The sequence below is a fragment of the Scyliorhinus torazame genome, chromosome 17, assembly GCF_047496885.1.
Source record: "Scyliorhinus torazame isolate Kashiwa2021f chromosome 17, sScyTor2.1, whole genome shotgun sequence".
Lineage (NCBI taxonomy): Eukaryota > Metazoa > Chordata > Chondrichthyes > Carcharhiniformes > Scyliorhinidae > Scyliorhinus > Scyliorhinus torazame.
Window position 1 is genome coordinate 20,833,487 of NC_092723.1, and position 27,501 is coordinate 20,860,987.

The 27,501-nt window shown below is 49.3% G+C and overlaps 1 protein-coding gene across 1 annotated transcript in view; it reads left to right on the forward strand.

Annotated features, from left to right (window-relative positions):
- capza1b (capping actin protein of muscle Z-line subunit alpha 1b) overlaps nucleotides 1-27,501 on the forward strand; it is a 96,291-nt gene that overhangs the window by 1,435 nt on the left and 67,355 nt on the right. The window lies entirely within an intron of this gene.

Consider the following 27,501-nt stretch of genomic DNA (forward strand, 5'->3'; position numbering starts at 1 on the left):
CCGAACCCACCCTCTTTCCCCCCCCCCGAACCCACCCTCTTTCCCCCCCCCCGAACCCACCCTCTTTCCCCCCCCCCGAACCCACCCTCTTTCCCCCCCCCCGAACCCACCCTCTTTCCCCCCCCCGAACCCACCCTCTTTCCCCCCCCGAACCCACCCTCTTTCCCCCCCCCCCCGAACCCACCCTCTTTCCCCCCCCCGAACCCACCCTCTTTCCCCCCCCCGAACCCACCCTCTTTCCCCCCCCCGAACCCACCCTCTTTCCCCCCCCCGAACCCACCCTCTTTCCCCCCCCCGAACCCACCCTCTTTCCCCCCCCCCCGAACCCACCCTCTTTTCCCCCCCCCCGAACCCACCCTCTTTCCCCCCCGAACCCACCCTCTTTCCCCCCCGAACCCACCCTCTTTCCCCCCCCCGAACCCACCCTCTTTCCCCCCCCCGAACCCACCCTCTTTCCCCCCCCCCCGAACCCACCCTCTTTCCCCCCCCCCCGAACCCACCCTCTTTCCCCCCCCCCGAACCCACCCTCTTTCCCCCCCCCCCGAACCCACCCTCTTTCCCCCCCCCGAACCCACCCTCTTTCCCCCCCCCCGAACCCATCCTCTTTCCCCCCCCCCCGAACCCATCCTCTTTCCCCCCCCCCCGAACCCATCCTCTTTTCCCCCCCCCCGAACCCATCCTCTTTTCCCCCCCCCCCGAACCCATCCTCTTTTCCCCCCCCCCGAACCCATCCTCTTTCCCCCCCCGAACCCATCCTCTTTCCCCCCCCGAACCCATCCTCTTTCCCCCCCCGAACCCATCCTCTTTCCCCCCCCGAACCCATCCTCTTTCCCCCCCCGAACCCATCCTCTTTCCCCCCCCGAACCCATCCTCTTTCCCCCCCCGAACCCATCCTCTTTCCCCCCCCGAACCCATCCTCTTTCCCCCCCCGAACCCATCCTCTTTCCCCCCCCCGAACCCATCCTCTTTCCCCCCCCCGAACCCATCCTCTTTCCCCCCCCCGAACCCATCCTCTTTCCCCCCGAACCCATCCTCTTTCCCCCCCCCGAACCCACCCTCTTTCCCCCCCCCCCGAACCCACCCTCTTTCCCCCCCCCCCGAACCCACCCTCTTTTCCCCCCCCCAACCCACCCTCTTTTCCCCCCCCCAACCCACCCTCTTTTCCCCCCCCCCAACCCACCCTCTTTTCCCCCCCCCGAACCCACCCTCTTTTCCCCCCCCCGAACCCACCCTCTTTTCCCCCCCCCCCGAACCCACCCTCTTTTCCCCCCCCCCCGAACCCACCCTCTTTCCCCCCCCCGAACCCACCCTCTTTCCCCCCCCGAATCCACCCTCTTTCCCCCCCCCCCCCCCGAACCCACCCTCTGCCCCCCCCGGGCCCACCCTACTCTGCCCCCCCTTCCCGAACCCCCGCTCCCCGAACCCCCCACCCTCCCTTTTCTCCCCCCACCCTCCCTTTTCTCCCCCCACCCTCCCTTTTCTCCCCCCCCCCCCCCCCAACCCTCCTTTTTCTCCTCCCCCCCCCCCCCCCCTCACCTAACCGTTTGGACACTTAAGGGGCAATTTAGCATGCAAGGAAACTGCAGGAAACACCCGCAGACATGGGGAGAACGTGCAAACTCCACACAGACGGTCATCCGAGGCCAGATCGTACCCGGGTCTCTGGCATTGTGAGTGCTAACCAGTGTGCTGCTGGGGCTAAAGATGTTACAATAATAACTTGCCCAATGTACTGAAGCTGGAAATCTGAAATTAAAACTGGATTTGTTCCCAAAATATACCTTATTCCTAATTGTAAAGCTACATTACAGTTCAAATTCGACTGTACAAAGTTCAAATCAACAACATATATTTGTAAGTCTTACAACACCTTAGCATCTTAGATTCACCTGAGGAAGGAGCAGCGCTCCGAAAGCTAGTGACATCGAAACAAACCTGTTGGACTTTAACCTGGTGTTGTAAGACTTCGTACTGTGCTCACCCCAGTCCAACGCCGGCATCTCCACATCATATATTTGTAAAGCACAGGAAAAATGGCATAAATGCTTCAATGGACCATTATATGAAAAAGGATGACATTTGGGAATTGAGTGCACCTTGTGTGCCGATTTGGATTGAATGGCAGTCAAGTCCTGACTTGAGGCTGGTCCTTGGATTTGCTAATCCAATGTAGTGTTTGTCGCTTGTGCCTCCTTCAAGATCTGACTCTGCAAAACCTGTTTCGCTTGGAATGGCAATGCTGATATTGTACCTGCCTAGGACTTTAACTGAGTCCTCGTCTCCAATCTTATCTTGTATTATTGTCTAGAAGCTCCGTGAAGCAAGTGTTTTCTTTACATTCCGATCGCAGTGTTTGGTGACCAGCCAGGAGGCCGTGATGACCTTGCAGGTGTAGGGAGTGGAGTGCAAAGCTGTGTTTTGCGTTCCTTTCCTTCCACTTCATCGGTCTGAGGAGAGCAGCTCTGGCATTTTAGGAGATTACGAGATCTGTGGAGAGCAACCTGTAATCTAAAGCAGCCTGCATGCAGCGCAGGATTAAGTCCACCAGTAACTTCCTCAACCTGTCTCCGTTGCTACTTGCCATTGACATGGGGCCATTGACATGGGTAATCAGCTATGTAGATTGATGTTTGCTGACCAACCTGCACACTGAGTGAGGTTGCTCCCACTAATGCTGCTTTTGTGCAAATGTGCTGCAAGAGCGGCTGCTGAAAGGAATGCCGGTTTTAACTTTGGAGTTGTCCTCCCAGATTGGGATTCAGTCTGTGGGCACTGTCTGTCCTTCCAAATTGTCAGCACAAAGATTTTACTAGTTGGCCCATAGTTAGCTGTTTAAAGTCAATTTCCTTCTCCTAAGTAGGTGGATTGGCTGTGCTAAATTGCCCCTTGGTGTCCAAAATGTTAGGTGGGGTTGCTGGGATAGGGTGGTGGGGGGGGGGGGGCCTTAGGGAGGGTGCTCCTTCGGGAGGGTGCTCCTTCGGGAGGGTTGGTGCAGAGTTGATAGGCCAAATAGCTTCCTTCTTCACTGTAGGGATTCTATGATTCTAAGTAAGCTGTCAATCAAGGAATATGAGCCCCATACACCCAGCTCTCTGGATTGAGGTGCAGACACTCCTCTTCAAACCTCTGCTCACGGTTCTAAATAGGGATTGGCATGTGAAGCTGGGAACTCCGAGTTTGATTCGTAGAAGCTATTTGACAATATGGGACATTTTGTGGGTGAACAGCACATCAACTCTTGTCATCATTAAGGTCTTTCCTAGTCCTTTGACCACACTGCAATTCTCATTAAAGGTTAACTTCTTATTCTCTAAAACCCAGATTCAGAATCCGTTAACATTCAATTGTAAACCATGCGGGTGGTGCAGTGGGTAGCACTGCTGCTTCACGGCGCTGAGGACCCGGGTTGGATCCCAGCCCTGGGTCACTGTCCGTGTGGAATTTGCACCCCTGCCCCCCTGTGTCTGCATGGGTGTCATCCCCACAACTAAAAGATGTGCACGATAGGTAGATTGGCCACACTAAATTGTTCCTTAATTGGAAAAAGAGAATTGGGCACTCTATATTTATTTTAAAAATAAAAACAATTGTAAACCATAAGTTACACAGTGAATGGGAGGTACAACTGCGACAGATCTTAACTACTCAGCACATGCATCAATAATCTCAATCACAAAGTTCTGTCTTCCTCACAAATAATTTCAGTCCTTCTAGGATGTAGCCTGATTCCTCAACCGACAACATTGCATAAGCAACCTCGTTCCATGGGCATGATCTTCACGAAAAAAATTACACTGGTCCACAGGACTTCCTCAACTCTGTCTGGGTGATATAGATCCACTAGTCTTATCTCCAGGTCACAAAAACCCACTTTAGAAAATTTGGGTGACCTTTTGGCTGTTCACGTCGACGGGATCATCCAGTCCTGCTGACTGCGTGCCCTTGCCCCAGGTTTCCCGGCGGCCTGCGGTGGATTCAATGGGAAAGCCACTGACCGCAGCGGCACCAGCAGATTCTTCCGATAGCCAACGAATGGCCGCAACACATTGCGTGGAGGCCAGAGAATCTTGCTTTGCTTATTCTCTCCTTCCGCATCCACCCCCGTCTTCAGCCTGCCTGAACTGCCCCACTGGAATCATCATTTGCTACTAAGCTTAAAGTGCTGTGTGTCCTTTTATATGTTTCAATCTCCCTAAAAGTTTTTGTTTCCATCTCCGCTTCAGTTTTAGTTTCCTTAGAAGCTGGAAGGGCCAGTTTCCTTTCTTAGTTTCCCATTCTGATTTCCGTCAGCTTTGGTCTGTCTCATAAAATTTTAAACCATGTATTCTATCACAAAGTAGAATAATTAGGCATGGAATTGAATTGCCTGGAAGAGAGTCTTTTGAGGAAGCAACTCCTAGATGCCATAAGAGAGAGAGTAGAATCTCTTTTGCTTTCTTGGACCGTTACACTCACTTTTAGTGATTTGTGTACTTGGATACCCAAATCTCTTTGTTCCTCCAAGGTTTGTAACATCCTGCCATGTTGAACATATTCTGGTTTGTCCTTTTTGAATCCAAAATTGCTGACCTCGTCTTCCCCACATTGAACTCGCGTCTGCCAAAGAGTTGCTAACACATGTAATCTATCCGTGTTCCTTTGTAACTTCTTGCTTTTATTTACACTATTTGCTCTGCCTCCTTGGCCTTCACACTGAGGAAAAAATGTCATCGAGTCATAGAGGTCTACAGCACATTGCGTATGCGCAGATAAAAAACAACCACCTAAGTATTCTAATCCCAGTTTCCAGCACTTGTCCCATAGCCTTGTATGCTTTGGCATCGCAAGTGCACATCTAAATACTTCCTAAATGTTATGAAGATGTCTGCCTCCACAACCCTTTCAGACAGTGAGTTCCAGACTCTCCTTACTTAAAACTATGCCCCCTGGTCATTGATCCCTCCAGGTGGTTAGCACCGCTGCTTCACAGCGCCAGGGTCCCAGGTTCGATTCCTGGCTTGGGTCACTGTCTGTGCAGTGTCTGCATATTCTCCCCGTGTCTGCTTGGGTTTCCCGGTTTCCTCCCACAAATCCCAAAAGACGTGCTGTTCGGCGAATTCTGAATTCTCCCTCTGTGTATCCAAACAAGTGCTGGAATGTGGCAACTAGGGGCTTTTCACGGTAACGTCATTGCAATGTACGCTTACTTGTGACAATAAAAAATATTTTTTTATGGAGAAAAGTGTCGTCTTGTCTACTATGTCTATGCCCCTCATAATTTTATATATGTCAATCATGTCCCCCCTCTGCTCCAAGGAAAACAACCCATCTATCCAATCTCTCTTCGTAAATAAAACTCTCCAGCTCTGGCAACCTCCTGGTAAATCTCCTCTGCACCCTTTCCAGTGCTATCACATCCTTCCTATAATGTAGATTCCAGAACTGAACACAATACTCCAGCTGTGGCCTAACCAACATTTTATCTAGCTCCAGCATAACCTCCCTGCTCTTAAACTCTATGCCTCGGCTAATAAAGGCAAGTATACCATATGTATACACCTGCCATGCTAACTTAAGGGACCGGTGTACATGCACACCAAGGTCTCTCTGATCCTCGGTGCTTCCCATATCAACTCTGAATCATTTTATTTGAAATAACATCACAGTCACTGACTTATGCAATTTTTGAATTGCAATCTTCCATGAAACTCATGAGCACGTCTGAATCATGACAAGCCAATGGCAGGTGTGGAAAACATGCATGAATGGAAAATGAAAAATCTCAATTGTGTGTCTAATAAGAACCTCTAATAATGTTAGTTTTACGGGCAGCACGACGGTGCAGTGGTTAGCATTGCTTCCTCACGGTGCTGAGGACCTGGGTTCGAATCCCGGCCCTGGGTCACTGACCGTGTGGAGTTTGCACATTCTCCCCGTGTCTGTGTGGGTTTCACCCCCACAACCCAAAAGATGTGCAGGGTAGGTGGATTGGCCACGCTAAATTGCCCCTTAATTGGAAAATATAATTGGGTATGCTAAATTTATAAAAAATCAAAACCAAAAAATATAATAAATAATGTTGGTTTTATTGTGCTAAATGGAAACCTGCTCTTAGTGCACCCTCAGCATCACCCAGCCACTTGAGCCACAGTGTACACTGTTGCAATCTGCATTTATATAACTTTACATTCTTTATATGTTGAAATATATTCAAAATAAGAATCTACGATAACACTGGTTGAAGAACTATCACTGGCGTAGATGTGAAGTCACTGGGGGAGCACTGCACCTTCCAGTCACTGGGGGAACATGATGTGGAGACGCCGGCGTTGGACTTGGGTGAGCACAGTAAGAAGTCTTACAACACCAGGTTAGAGTCCAACAGGTTTGTTTCGATGTCACTAGCTTTCGGAGCGCTGCTCTTCATTCACCTGAGAAAGGAGCAGCGCTCCGAAAGCTAGTAACATCGAAACAAACCTGTTGGACTTTAGCCTGGTGCTGTAAGACTTCTTACTGGGGGAACACTGCACCTTCCAGCCACTGGCAGGGGGGAACACTGCACCTTCCAGCCACTGGCAGGGGGGAACACTGCACCTTCCAGCCACTGGCAGGGGGTTGGGAGCACTGCACCTTCCAGCCACTGGCAGGGGGTTGGGGAGCACTGCACTTTCCAGCCACTGGCAGGGGGTTGGGGAGCACTGCACCTTCCAGCCACTGGCAGGGGGTTGGGGAGCACTGCGCCTTCCAGCCACTGGCAGGGGGTTGGGGAGCACTGCACCTTCCAGCCACTGGCAGGGGGTTGGGGAGCACTGCACCTTCCAGCCAATATGGGGATTGGGGGTGCACTACATCCAGCCACTGGGGGAGCACTCCACCTTCCAGCCACTGCAAGATAGTAGGGGGAGCACTGCACCCAGCCACTGGGGGCGGGGGGGACTGCTGTACCATCCAGCTATTTTGGGGGAGCATTGCACCCTCCAGCCACTGGCGTGGAGGAGTACTGCAATGCTCAGCCACTGGCAAGGTGGGGACTGCACCTTCCAGCCACTGGGGGTAAGCACTGCACCTTCCAGCCACTTGGCTGGCACACTGCACCTTCCAGCCACTGGGGGGGGAGCACTGCAGCTTCTAGCCATTGTCAGGGGGGAACAGAACACTGCACCTTCCAGCCACTGGCAGGCAAGAGCACTGTACCTTCCAGCCTCTGGGGGAGAGCATGCACCTTCCATCCACTGGGGGGAGCACTGCACCTTCCATCCACTGGGGGCGGGGGGGAGAACTGCACCTTTCAGCCACTCGGGGGTGGGGCGGGGCGGGGGGGGAGAGAACTGCACCTTTCAGCCACTGGGGGGGAGCACTGCACCTTCCAGCCACTGGGGGGAAGCACTGCACCTTCCAGCCACTGGGGGGAAGCACTGCACCTTCCAGCCACTGGGGGGGCGCACTGCACCACATGATCACTACACTTTCCTCTGTCCTCTACCCCTCCCTTGTTTTTTAAATTTAGAGTACCCAATTCATTTTTCCAATTAAGGGGCAATTTAGTGTGGCCAATCCACCTAGCCTGCACATTTTTGGGTTGTGGGGGGCGAAACCCACGCAAATACGGTGAGAATGTGCAAACTCCACGCGGACAGTGACCCAGAGCCGGAATCGAACCTGGGACCTCGGCGCCGTGCGGCAGAGTGCTAACCACTGTGCCACCGTGCTGCCCCAACCCCTCCTTCCTGACATATCTTTCACATCATGTTTTTGTTCTTGGCCTTCGTCAATGTACTCTTATCTGTGCAGCTGAGATTTAAACACCCATTTCACAGCTTTGACTAACCTGTAGTTTGTTATATTTCATTTGTAGTCATTGGATCACAGAATTGTCAAATGCAGAAGGTGGCCATTTGGCCCATCATCTCACGACCGGCCCTTCAAACGAGCATCGTGACTTAGTGCCATTTACCTGCTTCTTCCCTGTACCCCTGCACATTGTTTCATTTCAAATAATCTAATGCTCTCTTAAATATGATTGAACTGGCCTCGAACACTCTTCCAGGCTGTGCATTCCAGATGGCAACCTTGCTAATTAAACTTTAATGTGATAGAGCTGTTGTAAGGTCTGAACAGCGAGTGACGTCCTTATTCAGGGACACCCTCTGAGACTCAAATATTTTCCAACTCACGCGGATAAGTACTGAGAGAGGTCCAAGACTGGCAGGGTGACACCATCTGTTTGATGCATTAGCTTCATAAGTCTCTGCCACACATTCGCTTCCTGCTTGCTTCCCAGCCTTTGCATGGTTGAGTGAGAAGTTGCTAGAATCATGGATTCGTAGAAACTTCCAGCACAGAAGGAGGCCATTCATCCTATCGAGGGTGTGCTGTCTCTTTGCAAGAGCAATCCTGTTTAATCCCACATCTCGCTTCTTTTCAAATTTAGAGCACCCAATTATTTTTACCAATTAAGGGGCAATTCAGCATGGCCAATCCACCTACCCTGCGCATCTTTTTGGGTTGTGGGGGTGAGACCCACCCAGACACGGGGAGACGGTGCAAATTCCACATGGGCAGTGACCCGGGGCCGGGATCGAACCCGGGACCATGGCTCCGTGAGGCAGCAGTGCTCGCCACTACGCCACCGTGCTGCCTTCCATCCTCACTTTCTTGTCCATAACCCTTGAAGTTCCTCATCTTCAAGTATTGTCCAACTCCTATTTAAATTATTAATTGAATCGGCTTCCACTGCCGTTTCGAGTCGAGTGTTCCAGATCTCGACAACTCTCTTTTACGAGTGGGGGGGGAAAAAATCCCCCTCATCAATTCGTTTGCCACTCATTTTAATTTATGATCTCCTGATTAATGACCCACTCGCCAAAGATTTTTCTCCAGCTGCTCTGTCGAAACTTCTCATCATCTTGAAGGCCTCTATTCAGGCATCTCTTAACCCTTTCTGTTCCAGGGAGAACAGTCCGAACTTTTCCAACCTTTCCACAGGACCAAAGTCCCTCATCTCCCCTGGTAACATACAAGTGAATCTCCTCTGCACCCTTTGAAAGTCTTTATATCTGCTGCAGCAAAGGTTTATAATAATCTTTATTGTCATAAGTAGGCTTACATTAAAACAGCAATGAAGTTACTGTGAAAAGCCCCTAGTCACCACATTCCGGCGCCTGTTCTGGCTCACCGAGGAAGAATTCAGAATGTCCAATTACCTAGCAGCACGTCTTTCGGACTTGTGGGAGGAAACCGGAGCACCCGGAGAAAATCCACGCAGACATGGGGAGAACGTGCAGTCTCCACATAGACAGTGACCCAAGCCGGGAATCGAACCCGGGACCCTGGCGCTGTGAAGCAACAGTCCTTTTTTAATAAATAAATTTAGAGTACCCAATTCATTTTTCCAATTAAGGGGCAATTTAGCGTGGCCAATCCACCTCCCCTGCACATCTTTGGGTTGTGGGGGCGAAACCCACGCAAACACTGGAAGAACGTGCAAACTCCACACGGACAGTGACCCAAAGCCGGGATCGAAACTGGGACCTCAGCGCCGTGAGGCAGGAATGCTAACCACTTGCGCCACCGTGCTGACCTTGAAGCAACAGTGCTATTCACTCCATGCTGCCCAGATTGGTGTAAGGTTGAGGGGAGAGTCACCCTGGCATTTGAGCAGTTCAATGAAGCAATGGGATTAATAATGTAGAAATAAGAAGGAAATTTTCAAATTTCACAGTCCTCAATAAATCTTTTATTTATCTGAAATATCTCATTATTTCCGCCTTCTTTTACACCACTATCACTTCTGCCATTTAATTGTCTTCATAGAATTCCTACAGTGCAGAAGGAGGTCATCAAGTCTGCACTGTCCCTCTGAAAGAGCACCCTACCGAGAACCCCACCCTATTCCCGTAACCCCATCTAACCTACACATCTTTGAACTGTGGGAGAAACCCGGAGCATCAGAGGAAACGCATGCAGACACAGGGAGAAAGTGCAGTGACCCAAGGCTGGAATCGAACCCGGGTCCCTGGGGCTGTGAGGCAGGTGTGCTAACCACTGCATTGCCCCTCTGCCCTTCGGTCCTTTCAGCTAATCACAAATGGTTCCTTCACTGGCTCTTTACCCTGAGTCCTTCCCTCTTTTTCAGCCGCCCATCTAGAATGTTTCTGTGTCCTGATAAATGGACATCAGTCTGAAATGATTAGTCCTACCTCGCCCTCTCGACACTCGCTGCTTCACCAATGTAGCATTTCCTGTTTTCGGTAAAGTTGCAGCAGTAGCTGAATAGTCTGGCTTCCCCAGCAGAGGGCAGTCACTCAGAATCCCTTCACCACCCTCCTCCCCCAGCCACCACCTCCAGCACTTTCTGAATGATTTTTAAAAATAAAGTTTAAAATACCCAATTATTATTTTTTTTCCAATGAAGGGACTGTAGCCAATACCATTTAGCAAAAACATTAGAAATTGTGTACTCAAAATGTAGAACGTCCTAGGGTGCTACTCAAGAATGTATTCAAACAGCAAGCTAAAGAAGGAGCTATTAGTTCAGAGCCACTAAAAGCTTTGTCAAAGAAGTGGCTTTTAAGGACAGTCTTAAAAGAGGGAGATGTTAAGGATGGAATTCCAGTTTGAAGCTCTCTTTCCCGTTATCCTTTCAGACACTTTTTAAAATGCAGCACCTTGACACAGCATCTGATCACCCCTCCAAATTGGGCAGCACGGTAGTACAGTGGTTCGTACAGTTGCTTCACAGCTCCAGGGTCCAGGTTCGATTCTGCCTGTGCGGAGTCTGCACGTTCTCCCCGTGTCTGCGTGGGTTTCCTCCGGGTGCTCCGGTTTCCTCCCACAGTCCAAAGATGTGCAGGTTAGGTGGATTGGCCATGATAAATTGCCCCTAGTGTCCATAAAGGTTAGGTGGGGTTATGGGGTTAGGTTGGAAGTGTGGGCTTGAGGTGAGTGTACTCTTTCCAAGGGTCAGTGCAGACTCGATGGGCTGAATGGCCTCCTTCTGCACTGTAAATTCTATGATTCTATGAAATTCTAACATCTTTGACTTTGCAGCTATTTTTCTTGGGTCACTTTTAATTCCTTCATGGGATGTTGGCGTTGCTGGCTAGGCCAGCATTTATGGCGGTGGTGAGCTGCCGCCTTCATCCACTACAGTGCCTGAGGTGTAGGTACACCCACAGTGCTATTAGAAAGCGAGTTCTCAGATTTCGACCCAGTGACAGTGAGGAAACTTCTATATTTCCAAGTCAGGATGGTGAGTGACTTGGACGGAAACCTGCAGGCAGTGGTGTTCCCATGCGTCTGCAGCCCTTGTCCTTCTGGGTGGTAGTGATCATGGATTTGGAAGGTGCTGTCTAAGGAGCCTTGGTAAGTCGCTGCAGTGCATCTTGTAGATGGTACACACTGCTGCCACTGTGCGCCAGTGGTGGAATGAGTGAATGTTTAAGTTGCTGGATAAGGTGCTGAGCAAGCGGCTGCTTTGATCTGGGTGGTTTTGAGCTTCTTTAGCGTTGGAGCTGCACTAATCAAAGTAAGTAAAAAGTATTCCATCACACTCGTGTCTTGCTTTGGGAATCAGGAAGTGTGTTACATGCTGCAGAGCCCCCAACCGTTGCCTTTGTAGCCACAGCATTTATATGGCTGATCATGTTCAATTTCTGGTTAAAGTAACTCCCAGGATGTTGACAGCAGAGGATTCAGCAATGGTAATTCCATTGATACAATCGGGATTTGGTACTAATCTGTGTGATAAGAATTACGATAAGAATCAAGCTAGTCAGTTGGGCTCGCAGTGTCGCACATTTGCTTGTATTGGAAGCTACATGTAATAATACAAGGGGACCCTGTCCTTGCAGATAGAAGGAACATGTGCACACAATGCACCTGTTTCAGCGAAACCCAATAAATGACAGTCATTTGTTCGTTCATTTCTCAGGGAAATACCTTGACAAATCATCAAGCCACCTGGTTTAAATTTCAAACAATATTTGGCAGTTAACTGTCATCAACCGTGCACTGGCACATCCTGCATGGCATCGCCTCTACCAATCAGAGTACACTTGCCAACCAATCATCGCTCTCTCTTCTCATACAGTGTAATGTTTTTTCCCTTGCATTGGTATTCTTGCGAATGTACTGATGAGTGCAAGATGAAAAGCTTCGACCAAATGTCAATCATATTACTCGTCCGTTGTAAGCCCAAAAATGAATAAAGTCCATTTCTTGCTGTATATGGACATGGGCTGCTTCAGTATCTGAGGAGTTGTGAATGGTACTTAACTCTGAGAGGCATCACGGTTTTTTCCTACGTTTATGGTTCTTTATAAATAAACCCAAGTTGTGCACTGTCCCTGGAGGAACAAACTAAGTTTATTTTCCAGAGAAGTACATCTGCTGGTGAAAACTTATCAATGGAGATCATGGACACACATTCCATTGGCATGACTCATGACTACAAATACTACTTTGGATGACTGGTTATTGCAAATATTCAAGTGTCTGATTATGCTTCTGAGTTTCAGACTTGATGATAGCAGATGTATCATCTGTTACAATGTGTAGTGATATCATGGGATGGAACCAGAGTGACTGATCCATAAGGTGACCTTGTACTTCAGCCTCTAGTGATATTTAGGTGATTAGCTCCTGACCAATAACACTCAGTTTCAAACGCAAATACATACAACTGGGGAGGTTTGTAGAAACTCCCCTCTGACTTTCTGAAAAGACAGCTTCCTCCTGTTCATGTGTAAATATTGAGTCATTTGAAACCTGTTGTGTTATTGAATCAAACAAACGAGGAGGTTCCAGGTTCCACGCCCAGCCTGAGATCCTGCAATGACTTAGGCCCCTGTCGCAAACTCTTGGGTCCACTCTTATCAATTCCGTCCTCCCCTCTCATCACTGCCAATGGCCAGATAGTTTGCAACATCAGCACTCTGATTGACTCTGCACTGCGCTTCCAACCCGTGTCCATTGCAAAGACTGACTACACCCACCTCCATAACATCACCCATCTCCGCCTCTGTTTCAGTTATCCATTGCCAAAACCACTATCTGTGCTTTGTCATCTCCAGATTGGACTACTCCAGTGTTCTCCCATTCAATCGTCCAGTCTCCAGCTACTCCAGCTTTTGTTTTTTTAAATTTAGAGTCGCCAATTATTTTTTTCCAATTAAGGGCAATTTAGCATGACCAATCAGCCTAGCCTGCACATCTTTGGGTTGTGGGGGTGAGACCCAGGCAGACATGGGGAGAATGTGCAAACTCCACACGGACAGTGACCCAGGGCCGGGATTCGAAGCCGGGCCCTCGGCGCTGTGAGGCAACAGAGCTAACCACTGTGCCGCCGTGCTGCCCCACATTGCTGTTTATGAGAGCTTGCCAAACTCACAGAATCCCTACAGTGCAGAAGGAGGTCATATGGCCCATTGGGTCTGCACCGGCCCTTGGAAAGTGCACCGTAATTAAACCCACGCCTCCACCCTATCCCAGTAATCCCCCTAACCTTTTGGACACTTAAGGTGCAAATTAGAAAGGTCAGTCCACCTAACCTGCACTTCTTTGGACTGTGGAGGAAACTGGAGCACCCGGAGGAAACCCACGTAGACACTGGGAGAACGTGCAGACTCCACACAGTCACTCGAGGCCAGAATTGAACCCGGGTTCCTGGCACTGTGAGGCAGCAGTGCTTTTTAAAAATAAATTTAGGAGTACTCAATTATTTTTTTTCCCCAATTAAGGGGCAATTTAGCACAGCCAATCCACCTACCCTGCACATCTTTGGGTTGTGGGGGTGAGGCACACAGACATGGGGAGAATGTCCAAGCTCCACACGGACAGTGACCCGGGGCTGGGATCGAACCGGGGTCCTCGGTGTCGTGAGGCAACAGTGCAAACCACTGCCGCCCAAATTGGCTGCTGAGTTCCCTACATTACAACAGTGACTACACTTCAAAAGCTTTTATTTGGCTGTAAAACACCTGGGAATGTCCTCAGATTGTGGAATGTGCATTTTCCCAATGTTTCATAGAATTTACAGTGCAGAAGGAGGCCATTCGGCCCATCGAGTCTGCACCGGCTCTTGGAAAGAGCACCCTATCCAAGCCCACACCTCCACCCTATCCCCCTAACCCAGTAACCTCACCCAACACTAAGGGCAATTTTGGACACTAAGGGCAATTTAGCATGGCCAATCCACCTAACTGCACATCTTTGGACTGTGGGAGGGAACCAGAGCACCCGGAGGAAACCCACGCACACACTGGGAGAACGTGCAATCTCCGCACAGATAGTGACCCAAGCCGGGAATCGAACCTGGGACTCTGGAGCTGTGAAGCAATTGTGCTAACCACTATGCTACCGTGCTGCCCTAATTGGTTTCGCCCCCACAACCCAAAGATGTGCAAGGTAGGTGGATAGGCCACACTAAATTGCCCCTTAATTGGAAAAAATTAATTGGGTATTCTAAAAATAAAAAATTTTAAACAGCACTAATGACTTGATCATCTGTTTCTTTTTAGGTGATGTTGTATGAGGGATAAATATTGGCCAGGACGCCAGGAATAACACTCCTGCTTTTCTTTGAAAAAGCACCACGGAATCTTTAACATCCACCTGAGAGGACAGGTCGAGACTCAGCTTAAAAGTCTGACCCGAACAACAGCATCCCCAACAGTGCAGCACTTCCGCAGTGCTGCGCTTGGACTGCCAGTCTCGATTTTATGCTCCGATCTCTGGAGTGGAACTTTAACCCAGAGCTCAAACTACATTCCCTTTGGACATTGAATGAACAGAAAAGAAACCAAGCTTTCTTACTTGGTTTAAAATTTCCATGCATTACCTCACGTGTTTTGGGGGAACAGCCTTTCTCTGTGTCATGCTTGACTAAACCAAAGAATCTTATTCTGTTTGTCATTTGGACCTCGCCCTTTACCTAGTCCCAAAATGAAATAAAAGCAAATATTTTGTGGACTTGATCTTCTCGGGTATCCCTAGCTGTAGGCTGACATGATGTTGCGAATTGTTTGGAAACTCCTTTTACAGCTAATTTGCTGAGCTGGGATTTCATCAATGTGTTCAACGTCCAAATTGCTTTCTTTGGTGTAAAAGAGCATTCTCCGCCTGTGTAAATACCTTGCACAAAAATTATTTAAATGGACAAGGTCTCCTTTCTCTGTCATTTATGCCACTTCCATGCAGACCGGCACGGGTAAAGGGAAATGCTTTAACTTCTGAAGGTTCGGTCAGACCTGAATCTCTCAGAACGGTACTGTACAGAAACCGGCCACTCGGCCCATCATTCCAATGTCTGCCCTTTGAAAGAGTTATCCAGTCAGTCCCATACCCCTACCCGTTCCCCGTAACCCTGCAAAGCTTTCCATTTTTAATTATTCATACAATTCTCTTGAAAGCTACCATTGAATCTGTTTCTCAGGCAGTGCGTTTCGGATCTCATGTGCTACGATTAAACCAAAAAAAAATTTTTTTTTTATCCTTTCATCTTTGGCCAAGGTCTTTTTTCAGACACGTGTTCGACCTGACTGAGCACGCTCGAACCTTGAACTGGATGCACTTTTATTTCTCCCTGATGTCCGGGAGCCTCGGCCAGGGACCTCCAAGAAGGGAGAACAAAATAATCACATGAGTCTGAGGTCAGAGTGGTTTCTGATTATATTCCAACACCGAAATAACAAGGGCAAGTAAGAAAAACACTTTGATGAAGTATATCTGTGTGGCAGTGGGATAGGGATTTCCAACTATTTTGATCTAACCAAATAACCTAAATGGAACAAACTGAGAGGTTAGTGATTTTCAATAACCCAAGATTGTCCTGCAGTATCCAGGAGTTAAAGATTAATTTCCACTGCACAAGCGCAGGCAAAAATAACCCAGGCAGAAACCTAGAGAGAATTAGCTCAGATTTTTTTCCCCCCTCATTTCCTTTGGAAACTTTCATTTATCAATTAGAAAAATATTGGAGATCTGGGACAATAGCTTGTCATACAGTGGGGAAGAATCATTCAGTAGAGTAATAGAGTCTGTTCAATTTCGGCTTGGCTGTGGGCAGGCGGGGGCAGTTCCATGATGGACGATTCAGGCAACCAATGGCGAAAATGTGGGAGAGGTCATGGTTCAGGTCAGGATGTCATGTGATGATAACCTCCTGGGGAACCAATCCAGCTAGAGTTGAGAACCCTGGGATAGAAAGGGTTAATAAATACGTGGGGAGAGTAATTGAAGTCTGCCTGGCGAATCTGCCTCCGCTTCATCTGGAAAGTATCAGAATAATGCAATAAAATATTCAATTTTCAGGTGTGAATGTGACATTTTCTCTCTCCCTTACTCTCTTCGCCTGAAGCATGATTTTGGTGCACCAACCCATTTGCTGAATGACCATTCATCAGGACGAAGTTCAGAGTCAGCAGAATATTCAACAAGAACAATGTTGCACCATTAACGTGACCAATGTGCCAAGGGGGTGGTGACGAATGACGCTGAGGAATGTAGTAGAAGAGTTGGCAGAATTAAAAGAAAAACTTTCATTCATATCGCCTCTGAGGACATCCCAAAGTGCTTTATAGCCAATGAAATACTTTTGAAGTGTGTAAGAAACGCAGCTATCAATTTAGGCATAGCCGGGTTCCCCGAAACAGCAATGTTATAGAACTCAATCTTCTGCCTTTGTGATGTTGATCGAGGGATAAATGTCGGCCTTGAATATCCGGGGATAACTCCCTTGATCTTCAAGATAGTTGTGGATTATCTTTAAATAATAAAAGGGGTCTCTTCTTTCTCGTCTCATCCTCTGCATCTCCAGCAGTGCAGCATTCCCTCAGTACTGCACTGGAATGTCAGTCTAGATTTTTGTGATCCAGTCCCTGGTTTTGATCCATAACCTGCTGAGTCCGAGGCAAGAGTACAACCAACTGAGCCATGACTGATAACTGGCGACTCGACGGGTGAATGAGAACCGGTTTCGGGAGGATTTTGAAGATGCGGCTAAGGTCGGGAGTTTAAAGAGAGATTTCAACCGTAGCTGAGGTTTGTGTTATTGACCCAGCAGTACAAGGAGAATGTACAGGGGCCAGAGTGTGACGAGTCAATAGCATAAGCTGGAATGCGGGGCTGGAGGCGAAAAGCAAAGGCAGAGTGAGGAGAGGCCTTGGAGGGATTTGTAAATGAGAACAGTGGGCGGGATTCTCTCCGCCCACGCCGGGTCGGAGAATCGCCGGGCCGGGCGTGAATCGTGTGATGTTGGTCCGCCGATTCTCCGGTGAGCGGAGAATCGGCGCCGGAGCGCGCCCCCCCCCCCCCCCCCCCCCCCCCCCAAACGATGATTCTCCGCCCGGGGTGGGGTATGTGGCCGCAAACAAAATCCCGAGTCCCGCCGGCGCCATCCACGTGTGGTCTTACCCAGCGGGACCTCGGCGTGCATCCTTTCGGGGGCAGCCTGTGGGGAGGGGGGGTGAGGGGGCCTCCGCTGTGGCTTGGCCCTCAATCGGGGCCTACCGGTCGTCGGGTTGGGGGCCTCTTTTTCTCCGTGGCGGCCCCTGTAACCCTACGCCATGCTGGGTCGGGGCCGGCGCAGAAAAGGAAGCCACCGCGCATGTACGGAATCACACCGGTCGCAGTGCGCATGCATGCATTTGCGCCGGTTTCAACGCGCATGCGCAGACCTGCGGCACCCATTTGACGCCGGTATCGGCAGCTGTAATGGCGTGGATCGCTCCAGTGCCGTGCTGGCCTCCTGTAGGGCTCAGAATCACTGCTCCTGGGGGCCTGTTGACACCGACGTAAAACGCGACAGCGTTTACGACGCCTTCAAAGCTTAGCCTCAGGATCAGAGAATCCCGCCCAAAGTCTTTGACTTCAGTGCTTTGCGGATGGGGAGGCGTTGGTGAGGGTTTGAAGATGGATGAGTAATGCTTGGGACCGATTTTAACATGGTGCAAGTGGATGGGTTTTAAATGGATCGAGTGGGTGATGTAACAGGGAATTGTAGGTGAATATGACATTTGTCACATTTACTAAACATACAGACACACCCACGCAAGTACACATTAACACAACCACACATCCACACACGTACACATTCACACACCCACACACATATACATGTTCACACACACGTTCACACACCCACACACACGCACACACAGACACATTCACACGCACATATACACATTCACAAGTACGCGCACACACACATTCGCTCACACACACATGCACATTCACACACATGCACATTCACACACACACACACATTCTCATACACAGACATTCACACACATATACACATTCACACATACACATGCACATTCGCGCCCATATATCTCACACAGATTCACATGCACACATACACATTCACGCGCACATCACACGCAAACACATACATATTCACACACATGAAAATTCACACATACACATTTGCACATACAAATTCACACATACATATACACATTTGCTCACATATGCACATTCACACGTGCGCACATTCATACGCGCGTACATAGACACATCCCCATGCGCGCACACACATACAATTTCTCACACGCACACACACCCACTTATACACATTCACATTTATACATTCACACACACATATACACATTCTCACACACGCCCACACACACGTACGCATTCTCACCCACACACACACGTGCATTCTCACACACACTGACATTACAACAATAACTTCAAAAGTAATTTACTGCTTTGAAATGTCTGGTGGTGAAAAGAAAAATATAAATGCAAGACTTATTTTCTTCTAAACATACCAACTCTCATAAGTGAGCGATGTTGGCCTTTGAGAAACAAATACCTTTGTGCACCCAACTGGGGTGGGTGTTGAGTCAAGGGCCAGAGATGGATTGGGCACTGCCATGTCAAGATCTCTTTAACTGAGCTGAGCTGTTTAAATAAAAATAAATAATCTTTATTGTCACAAGTAGGCAATGAAGTTACTGTGAAAAGCCCCTAGTCGCCACATTCCGGCGCCTGTTCGGGTACACAGAGGGAGAATTCAGAATGTCCAAATTACCTAACTTACTTAACAGCATATCTTTCGGGGCATGGGGGAGGAAACCAGACCACCCGGAGGAAACCCACGCAGACATGGGGAGAATGTGCAGACTCCACCCAGACAGTGACCCAAGCCGGGAATCGAACCTGGGACCCTGGAGCTGAGAAGCAACAGTATGCTACTTGATAGGGGGACGGACAGGAGATTTTGTGGCCGCAAACGAGAGTCCAGGACCGTGTGTTGCCTCCCGGGTGCCACAGTCAAAGATATCTCGGAGCAGCTGCAGAACATTCTCAAGGAGGAGGGAGAGCAGCCAGAAGTCATTATGCACATTGGTACAAATGGCATGAATAGAAATAGGGATGAGTTCCTGAGGAGTGATTATAGAGAGCTAGGAAAAAGGTTAAGAAGCAGAACCTCAAGGGCAGTAATCGTTGCATTACTTTCAGTGCCACGTACTACTGAGGGTAAGAACAGGAGAATATGGCAGATGAATGCGTGGCTAAAGAATTGGTGCAGGGGGCAAGGATTCAGGTTTTCCGATCATTGAGATCTTTTCTGGGGCAGTGATAACCTGTTTAAGAGGGATGGGTTGCATCTGAACTGAAGGGGGACCAATTTCCTGGGGGGCAGATTTGTTACTGCTACAGGGGAGTGTTTAAATTAGATTGTCAGAGGGCAGCACAGTGGCGCAGTGGGTTAGCACTGCTGCCTCACGGCGCCGAACCCAGGGTCAATCCCGGCTCTGGGTCACTGTCCGTGTGGAGTTACACATTCTCCCCGTGTCTGCGTGGGTTTCGCCCCCACAACCCAAAGATGTGCAGGCTAGGTGGATTTGCCATGCTAAATTGCCCTTAATTGGAAAAGATGAATTGAGTACAAATTAGATTGACAGGGGGCCTGGGATCCTCAGCAGCAGGAAAGAAAATGAGGGGCGGAAAGGAGATGCAGTACTCAGCAACAGCAAGCTGAATAGACATGACAGGCAGGAGGACGGCAGGGAGCGGGGGAAACCTGTTGGATTGAATTGCATCTTTTTCAATGCAGGAGGGTTGACAGGTAAGGCTGATGAACTCGGGGCATGGATAGGTACGTGGGACTGGGATTTCATGGCCATAACTGAAACATGGCTAAGGGAGGGGCAGGACTGGCAGCAATTTTCCAGGGTACAGGTGCTTTAAGCGGGACAGAAGTGGAGGAAAGAAAGGGGTGTTGCATTTTTGATTAAGGGGAGCATCACGGCAATAGTCCGAGATGAAATAACTGAGGGGTCATTCAGCGAGGCTTTGTGGGTGGAACTAAGAAATAAGAAAGGAATGGTGACCTTATTGGGTTGTACTAATGGCCCCCAAATAGTCAAAGGGAATTAGAAGAACAAATATGCAGGGAGATTGGGGAGACTTGCAGGAGTATTGGATTGTCATAGTCAGGGATTTTAATTTTCCTAACAGACTGGCACCGCCATAGTGTTAAGGAATTAGATGGAGTGGAATTTGTTAAGTGTGTTCAGGAAAGTTGGGTAGCACAGTGGCACATTGGTTAGCATTGCTGCCTCACGGCGCCGAGGTCCCAGGTCAGATCCCAGCTCTGGGTCACTGTCCATGTGGAGTTTGCACATTCTCCCCGTATTTGCCTGGGTTTCGCCCCCACAACCCAAAGATGAGCAGGGTAGATGGATTGGCTATGCTAAAATTGCCCTTTTAATTGGAAAAAATGAATTGGGTACACTAAATTTATAAAAAGAAAGTGTGTTCAGGAAAGTTACCTCGGGCAATATGTGGAAGGCCCTACTCGGGAAAGGGCAAAACTTGACCTACTCTTGGGAAATAGGGCAGGGCAGAATTTGAGGTGACGGTGGGGGACCACTTTGGGACCAGTGACCATAGTTCTATTAATTTTTAAATAGTTATGGAAAGGGACAAAACATGTCCACAGGTGCAAGTTCTAAATTGAGCCAAGGCAAATTTTGATGGAATTAGACAGGAGCTTGCAAGGGTTGATTGGAGGAGCTTGTTTGATGGTAAAGGGACCTTCGGCAAGTGGGAAGCCTTTCAATGTAAAATAGCTAGAGTTCGGGGTCTATATGTTCCTGTTAGGGTGAAGGGCAAGGCTGGCAGGGAACCCAGGATGATTTTTTAGCCAGGAAAAAGAAGGAGGCATGGCTCAGTTACTGGAGGTAGCTGGAATCAAGGGATTGCCTGGAAGTGTTCAGGGGATACATGAGTGTACAGGAAATTAGGAGGGCAAAAAGGGGGCACGAGGTAGCTTTGGCTGAGAGGATTAATGTGAATCCAATTTAAGCATATTAAAGGAAAAAGAATAACTAGAGAGAGAATAGGACCCCTCAAGGACCAAAATGGACACGTGTGTGGAACTGCAGGAGATGGGTGAGGTTCTCAATGAATATTTCTCTTGTGTTTACCGTGGAGAAAGGCGTGAAGACTTGGGAACCTGGAAAGGTTAATACCAAGTTATTGGGGACAATTTGCATTACAGTAGAGGAGGTGATGGCTATATTAAAATGTATGAAGGTGGATAAATCTCCTGCCCCTGAACCCATATATCAAAGAACACTGCATGAGGCTAGAGAAGAAATTGCGGGAGCCCTGCCTGAGATATTTGCATCATCGATGGCCACGGGTGAGGTACCAGATGATTGGAGGGCAGCAAATGTTGTGCCCTTATTTAAGAACGGTTGCAAAGAAAAACCTGGGAATTATAGAACGGTAAGCCTAACATCTATGGTGGATAAGTTACTAGAGAGGATTCTGAGGGATAAGATATATACAGGTGTTTGGAAAGACAGGATTTGATTAGGAGTAGTCAGCACGGCTTTGTGAATGGCAGATCATGCCTTTTTTTAAATTTTAGAGTACCCAATTATTTTTTCCAATTGAGGGGCAATTTAGCATCGCCAATCCACCTACCCTGCACATCTTTGGCCCGTGGGGGTGAGACCCACGCAGACATGGGGAGAATGTGCAAACTCCGCACGCAAGTGACCCGGGGCCGGGATTGAACCTGCATCCTTGGTGCTGTGAGGCAGTAGTGCTAACCCCTGTGCTGAATTTTTAAACTGGCGTAACATTATCATAGAATATCATAGAATTTACAGTGCAGAAGGAGGCCATTCGGCCCATCGAGTCTGCACCGGCTCTTGGAAAGAGCACCCTACCCAAGGTCAACACCTCCACCCTATCCCCATAACCCAGTAACCCCACTCAACACTAAGGGCAATTTTGGACACTAAGAGCAATTTAGCATAGCCAATGCACCTAACCTGCACATCTTTGGACTGTGGGAGGAAACCGGAGCACCCGGACGAAACCCACGCACACACGGGGAGGATGTGCAGACTCCGCACAGACAGTGACCCAAGCCGGAATCGAACCTGGGACCCTGGAGCTGTGAAGCAATTGTGCTATCCACAATGCTACCGTGCTGCCCATACCCGCTCCGAAAGAATGCAGATGTCAGATGAGGGACTATTGTAAGCACTAAGAGGGCACAACCAAAGCAAGGTGATAGGAATCGGCAATAAGCATGCTACTCTGGGAGGAAGGAAGGATATCACAGGCTCGCTCTCAGACGAAGAGACAATGCATTAAAACTGTATCATCACGACTAAGGTCACCCCAATAAGAGAAAGCTACTCATAAATAGTCATCAATTACAGACGAAGGTGGACACGGGCTGCTGTTTCTGCTATTGGTGATACAGATTTGGTCACCTCCAAACTTTGTCCAATCTTGGAAGACAATAGAGCCAGTTTAGGCACCTATACACGGGAACCGTTGCAGATTAAGGGAATTGCAACACCCACGGAAGCAGTCAGCCCAGCTTCCATTCAACGTCGTGCGAGGATAGGGACCATGTCTTATGGGGAGAGATTGGCCCCAGCAGTTAAGGTGGATTGACTAGAGCTTTTCAGGCTGGGCATTGGAGGACAAAACAAAGTTATCAGCAAATATCCAGATGTCTTCCAGGAGGGCCTTGGAAAAATAAGAGGAGCTAGAGCCAAAATCTATATGGTTAGCACGGCGCTGACGACCCGGGTTCGATCCCGGCCCCGGGTCACGGTCCGTGTGGAGTTTGCACATTCTCCCCGTGTCTGTGTGGGTCTCACTCCCACAACCCAAAGATGTGTAGGGTAGGTGGATTGGCCACACTAAAGTTGCCCCATTCCCTACACATTGCTGACAAAGGAAGAGGATGAACTCCACCTCTTGCAAAACCGATAATCATCCGGCTGGTACAGTTTGCAGATTAGGCAACGTCTGTAGTCCCAGTATTGAAACCGGTCAAAACCGCCCACTTGTGCGGGGATTATAAACTATCAGTAAACAAGCCTCGCATTTGGACAGATACCAATGTCATGAATAGAGGACCTCTCGGGAAAGTTGGCTGGAGGACTCTTTCAAAACTCGATATGAGTCACGCGTATCTCCAATTGGACCTAGACGCAACTTTGAGAAATTTGTGACCATTAATACCCAGTCCCACAACAGCACGAGGTGCAACCGTGGGCAATGCGGAGAAGACAACCTTCTCCGCTCCCTACAACAGGACTTACTTGGAGGGGGGGTGGAAGGAATGTTTAACCCTTACGGGGATGACCTGATTGATTTCCCGTGGGGCTCGTGGACTCCTCCGGCGAGGGCCGGGATCCCAACAGCGGGCTTGTTAATTCCCCATGATAAAGTGTTCAATTCTGGTCGCCATACTACCAGAAGGATGTGGAGGCTTTAGAGAGGGTGCAGAAAAGATTTGCCAGGATGTTGCCTGGTATGGAACATACCATATGAGGAGCAGTTGAATAAACTCGGTTTGTTCTCACTGGAACGAAGGAGGTTGAGGGGCGACCTGATAGAGGTATACAAAATTATGAGGGGCATAGACAGAGTGGATAGTCAGAGGCTTTTTCCCAGGGTAGAGGGGTCAATTACTAGGGGGCATAGGTTTAAGGTGCAAGGGGCAAGGTTTAGAGGAGATGTACAAGGTAAGTTTTTTTACACAGAGGGTAGTGGGTGCTTGGAACTCGCTGCCGGAGGAGGTGGTGGAAGCAGGGACGATAGTGATATTTAAGGGGCATCTTGACAAATACATGAATAGGATGGGAATAGAGGGATACGGACCCAGGAAGTGTAGAAGATTGTAGTTTAGACAGGCAGCATGGTCGACACAAGCTTGGAGGGCCGAAGGGCCTCTTCCTGTGCTCTACTTTTCTTTGTTCTTTGTTCTAAAAGCCGACCTGGGAAGGAGCCGACATCTGAGGATGGTCTCGACTGGGACTAAGACTGATACTTTATTATTGTATTTCCTAGTAGGTAATAAACTATTTTCGACTCTCCTTTTTGGGACTCCTCATTGACTACAAATAGAGTTAACGTTTCGAGTATGTATTTCTCTTTGGACTCTTTTTTTTCTCTGCAGATGCTGTCAAACCTGCTGAGCTTTCCAGCATTTTCTGTTTTTGTTTCATGTTTCCAGCATTTCTGCAGTATTTTATTTTGGTAGTGTGCTGCTGGATTCAGTGAGGTGTGGCGGTAGTCAGTGGATGTTGCAGTGCAGGGAGAGTGACAGTGCTCCCGGCATGGTGCAGTGCTATGTGGTAGTGCTCACTGTGCAGGCAATATTTACTGAGATGTGTTGCGGTGCTCACTGGACAAGGAGTGTGGCAGCGCTCACTGGGCAGGCAGTGTGGCAGTGCTTTGTTACCTGACACCTGCAGTACTTACCTGGCAGGGATGAAACCATGATCCCGAGGGTGTGATCAAGAAGGTGGTTTGCCCAGATCAAGTGTAGTCTGTTGATCGTGGATTGGAGAGCACAGAGGGATTGAAGTCGTCGAAGAGGAAACGTTTAGAGCTCGGCTGCTATTGGCGGATCTACATGCTGGTCTAAGCCTCTGGTTTAGGCCTAACGCCGATACAGTTTAGACTCAACTTGTGAGCTATCGCTGCAGCTGCATCCCGACCACCAGGCTGGGGAGTGCGAAACACTGTCCGAGTCACAGTGAAGAAGTCGGAAGGGGAGTCACCTGTGGACCGCAATTTCTTCGTGAAGCGGGTGCTGCTTGAGTGCTGCGGGTTTCAAGCAACAGATATCTTCTGCTTGCAAGACTTCCCCAACAATGGATATTTTGACGTTACCTTCAAGAGTGTCACAGCTTGCATCAAATTCTTGAACGTGTTCAAGGAAAAAGGTAACCAGAGCCCCCTTTCTATCCTGACTGCGGAGCCTCTGTTTACGCTACCATCGCAGCAAAACCAGGTTGTTACACTGCACATGTACAACCCTCACGTCCCCGTGTCTGATGTGCTCACGTTCCTCGCCAGGTACGTCGAGCTGAAAAGTAACAGCATGCAACTGAAGGACACCTTTGGCATCTGGACAACTGAGCACCAGATCAAGGTGACTCTGAGAACAGACGGTGACGGAACCATCCTGCATTCCCCCCTCCAGTTTCTCCATTGGAGTAAATCGTGGCTACATCTACTACGTGGGACAGCCACGAGTATGCCGCACCTGTGACAAAACGGGGCATGTTGCCGCCAACTGCAATGTCACCTTCTGCAAAAACTGCAGGCAGGAGGCACACATGACAAAGGACTGCAAGGACGACAAGTGCTGCAACCTGTGTGGGGAGGCCGGCCATCTTTACAGGGCCTGCCCAAAACGCGGGGCAACGTACGCACAAATCATCAGCGGCAGAGTCAAAAAAAACGACCAGAGAGGAGGTTCATGCACCCTCCATCGACAAAGACACCACAGCACAGAATACTGAAAATCAACAGAAGGGCCCTCAACAAAAAGTGGAGGCCCCAGCTCAACCTGACAACTCAACCCCAACCTCATCTGATGAGGAAGACTCAATGGAAGAGGATGGAACGAAGAACGAAGAGCCCTGGGAAACGGTGAACAGGGACAAACGAAAGAGGAAACAAAAAAATGAACTGAAGAAACCCCCGATGGGGAGTGGCAAAAAGCGGCACCTTTCAGCTAGCGGTCTTAGCGCCGACACCTCCTCCGATGAGGGAAAACAAGACAAGAATCAGCCTCAAATAAAGAGGCAAAGTACCAATATGGAACGGGATGCACAAACCCCCCCCCCCCCCCCCAGACCACCGACAGGGAAGGAAATAAAGCACGCCGAGATCATCAACCTCTGGTGGGTGGGAACAGCAACATGACCAATGGACGCCAAACGCTGGACATTAAAAATAAAGTCACAGACCAACTCCAGAAATTAACAAGCAGCAACAACCCAGGTGAAAACCGGCCTGCCACCCCAACACCCACTGAATGCCACGACGGATGCCAGGGCTACACTACCCCCCCAATGCATCCCCGTCGAGTTCACAGGCCCAGTATGGACCAGGACAGCTTTCTCAGCCCTGCAACTGTGCAACAGTTTGCGAGCACCACCCGCATGCTGGGGAACATTGAACAGCTGGAACAGCCAACTGTATAGACTCTGGACTCTGAGACTGGTAAATCTACCTTTTTAAAATGGGGTTTAAAACTGCATCTATTAATGTGCGAAGCATTAAAGATACTTTGCGGTGTGTCGCCACACTCGGCTACTTAGCAAACGTGAAAGCCGACCTACTGTTCCTGCAGGAGTGTGGAATTCCTCGCCTCAGCAACTACAGGCGCTGGTCGAGCTGGTGGTCCCACGGGCCATTCATCTGGTCAGGAGGAAACGACTGTCGTTCCTCCGGCCTGGGTATTCTGCTGCGGGGAGGCAACTTCACCATCTCCGACGTTAAGGAGGTGGTGGGTGGACGCCTCCTTGTAGTAGACGTTAAATACAAAAACGTCCCTCTCAGACTCATTAAGGTGTACGCCCCGGCCGTAAAGAGTGAGCGGCTGCCAGTCCTTCAGCAACTTCCGCTGCTGTTGGCCAACTCCAAGCCTGTCATTCTGGGCGGTGACTTCAACTGCATCATCGATGCGGCTGGACGATCCAGCAGAGCCAACAGCAAATTAAAAGCTGCGTCCAGGCTCCTGATGGAAACGGTAAAAGACGCCAAGCTGCTCGACGTCTTCAGCAACCCTGCAGACGGAGCGCAGCGTAGATACACATGGTCACGGCCAGACGGGTCCGTCCGCTCCAGGATAGACTTCTTCTTTGTGTCCCGTGCTTTCACGGTCAGGTCCACCGTCGTTAAGCCGGTGTTCTTCTCTGACCACTGCCTCCTACTGGCCGACTGCCACCTGCAGGAAGACCAGGGGGTGGGCAGGGGGACATGGAAGCTGAATGTAAAACTGTTGACTCCAGAGAACCTCGAGGAACTCAAAAGGGATTACAAAGGTTGGAGAACCGTGAAACCCCTCTTTGAGTCTCCACATCTCTGGTGGGAAGCAATCAAGTAGAACATCAAAAGGTTTTTCATCCTCAAAGGCATTCAAAAGGTGAGAGAGAGCGACGAGGGGCCATGTCTAGGCTCCAGAAATGTATGCAGAATTTGCTCCAGCTGCAGTCGATGGGGGTTGAT